The sequence below is a fragment of the Chenopodium album genome, chromosome 8 (genome assembly GCF_948465745.1).
Source record: "Chenopodium album chromosome 8, dcCheAlbu1.1, whole genome shotgun sequence".
Lineage (NCBI taxonomy): Eukaryota > Viridiplantae > Streptophyta > Magnoliopsida > Caryophyllales > Amaranthaceae > Chenopodium > Chenopodium album.
In genome coordinates this window covers 32,193,532-32,197,123 of record NC_137841.1, presented here as the reverse complement: position 1 = coordinate 32,197,123, position 3,592 = coordinate 32,193,532, and positions in this window count along the sequence as shown.

Genomic DNA, 3,592 nt, shown 5'->3' with positions numbered 1-3,592 from the left:
CGATGGGCGATGATGTATCTCACGCCGCTTAGGGTTAATGAGCCCCTTGAATGGGGGATGATGTGTCTGATGCCCCTTAGAGCTATGATCCCCTATGACGGGCGATGATGTGTCTTACGCCCCCTAGGGCAAATGAGCCGCTTGGATGGGCGATGATGTGTCTGATGCCCCTAAGGGCTAATGAGCCCCTTGGATGGGCGATGATTTGTCTCACGCCCTATAATACTAATGGGACCCTTTGATTAGCGATGATGTGTATGACGCCCCTTAGGGCTAATGAGCCCCTTGGATAGGTAATAATCTGTCTGACGCCCCTAAGGGCTAATGAGCCCCTTGGATGGGCGATGATGTGTGTGACACCCCTTAGGGCTAATGAGCCCTTCGATGGGCAAAGATGTGTCTGATGCCCCTAAGGGCTAATGAGTCCCTTAGATGGGCGATGATGTGTCCGACGCCCCTGAAGGCTAATGAGCCTCTTGGATGGGCGATGATGTGTCTTACACCCCTCAGGGCTAATGAGCCCCTTGGATGGGCAATGATATGACTCACGCCACTTAAGTCTAATTAGCCTCTTGGATGGGCAATGATGTATCTCTCGCCCCTTAGGGTTAATGAGCCCCTTGGATGGGCGATGATGTGTCTGACGCTCCTTAGAGCAATTGAACCCCCTACGATAGGCGATGATGTGTCTCACGCCACTTAGTTCTAATTAGCCACTTGGATGGGTGATGATGTGTATGACTCCCCTTAGGGCTAATGCTCCCCTTTGATGGGCGATAATGTGTCTAATGCCCCTAGAGCTAATGAGCCCCTTGGATGGGCGATGATGTGTATGACGCCCCCTAGGGCTAATCGGCCCTTTAGATTGGCGATGACGTGTATGACTCCCTTCATGGCTTATGAGCCCTTGGATGGGTAATGATGTGTGTCACGCCCCTTAGGCCAATTGAGCCCATTGGATGGGGGATGATGTGTCTGATGCCCCTTAGGGCTAATGAGCCCCTTAGCTGGGCGATGATGTGTCTGATTCTTCTTAGGGCTAATGGGCCCCTTGGATGAGTAATGATGTGTTTGACGCCCCTTAGGGCTAATGAGCCCCTTAGATGGGCGACGATGTGTCTAACGCCCCTTAAGGCTAATGAGCCCCTTCGATGGGTAATGATGTGTCTAACGGCCCTCAAGGCTAATGAGCACCTTAGTTGGGCGATGATGTGTCTGACGCGCCTTAGGGCTAATGAGCACATTTGATGGGCAATGATATATCTCACGCCCCTTAGGGCTAATAATCCTCTTTGATGGGAGATGGTGTGTCTTACGCCCCTTAGGCCAATTGAGCCCATTGGATGGGCGATGATGTGTCTCATGCCCCTTAGGGCTAACGAGCCCCTTGATTCGCGTTGATGTGTCTAATGCCCCTTAAGGATAATGAGCCCATTGGATGAGCGATGATTTGTCTCACGCCCCATAGGGCTAATGGGACCCTTGGATTGGCGATGATGTGTCTGACGCCCCTAAGGGCTAATGATCTCCTTAGATGGGCGATGATGTAACTGACGCCCCTTAAGGCAAATAAGACCCATGGATGGGTAATGATGTGTCTGACTCTCCTTAAGGCTAATAAGCCCCTTGGATGGGCGATGATGTGTGTCACGCCCCTTAGGGGTAATGAGTCCCTTGGATGGGCGATGATGTGTCTGATGCCCCTTAGGGCTAATGAGCCCCTTAGATAGGCGATGATGTGTCTGATTCCCCTTAGGTCTAATGGGCCCCTTGGATTGACAATGATGTGTCTGACACTTCTCAGGGCGAATGATCCCCTATGACGGGCGATGATGTGTTTGACGCCCCTTAGGGCAATTGAGCCCCTTGGATGGGCGATAATGTATCTCACGCCCCTTATGGACAATGAGCCCCTAGGATGGGCGTTGATGTGTCTAATGCCCTTTAGGGCTAATGAGCCCCTTAGATGGGCGATGATGTGTCTAATGCCACTTCGGGCTAATAAGCCCCTTGGATGGGCGATGATGTGTCTAATGCCCCTTAGGGCTCATGAGCTTCTAGGATCGGCGAAGCTGTGTCTGATGCCCCTTAGAGCTAATGAGCCCCTTAGATAGGCGATGATGTATTTGACGCCCCTTAAGGCTAATAAGACCCTTAGGTGGGTAATGATGTGTTTGACTCCCCTTAGGGCTAATAAACCCCTTAGATAGGCCATGATTTGTCTGACACCCCTTAGGGCTAATGAGCCCCTTAGATGGGCGATGATGTGTCTGACGCCGCTTATGGCTAATGAGCCCCTTAGTTAGGTGATGATTTGTTTTACACCCCTCATGACAAATTAGCCCCTTGGATGAGCGATTATGTGTCTAACGCCCTTTAGGGTAATTGAGCCCCTTGGATGAGCGATGATGTGTCTCACACCCCTTAGTGCTAAAGAGCACCTTGGATTGGCGATGATGTGTCAGATGCCCCTTAGGGCTAATGAGCTCTTGGACTGGCAAAGATGTGTCTGACACCCCTCAGAGCTAATGAGCCCCTTGGAAGGGTAATGATTTGTCTGACTCCACTTAAGGATAATGAGCCCCTTGGATGGGTAATATGTGTCTGACCCTCCTTAGGGCTAAAGAGCCCCTTAGGTGAGCGATGATGTGTCTCACGCCGCTAAGGGTTAATGAGCCCCTTGGATGGGCGATGATGTGTCTGATGCCCCTTAGGGCTAATGATCCCCTTTGATGGGCGATGATGTGTCTGACGCCCCTTGGGGCAATTGAGCCCCTTGGATGGGCGATGATGTGTCTGATGCTCCTAGGGCTAATGAGCCCTTTGGATGTGCGATGATGTGTCTGATGCCCCTTAGGGCTAATGAGCCCCTTAGATGGCGATGATTTATCTCACGCCCAATAGCGCTAATGGGACCCTTAGATTGGCGATGATGTGTATGTCACCCCTTAGGGCTAATGAGCCCCTTGGATGGGTAATAATGTGTCTGACGCCCGCAAGGGCTAATGAGCCCCTTGGATGTACGATGATATGTGTGACACCCCTTAGGGCTAATGAGCCCTTTGATGGGCAATGATGTATCTCACGCCACTTAGGGCTAATGCTCCCCTTGGATGGGCGATGATGTGTCTTACGGCCGTTGTGGCTAATGGGCCCTTTCGATGGCGATGATGTTTATGACGCCCCTTAGGGCTAATGAGCCCTTTCGATGGGTAATGATGTGTCTAACGACCCTCAGGGCTAATGAGCATCTTTGATGGGCGACGATGCGTCTAACTCCCCTAATGGCTAATGAGCACATTGGATGGGCAATGATATATCTAACGCTCCTTAGGGCTAATGATCCTCTTTGATGGGAGATGGTGTGTCTTACGCCCCTTAGGCCAATTGAGCCCATTGGATAGGCGATGATGTGTCTCACGCCCCTAATGGCTTATGAGCCCCTTGGATTCGCGTTGATGCGTCTGATGCCCCTTAGGGTTTATGAGCCCCTTTGATGTATGATGATGTGTCTGACGCCCCTTAAGGCTAATAAGACCCATGGATGGGTAATGATGTGTTTGACTCCCCTTAAGGCTAAAAAACCCCTTGG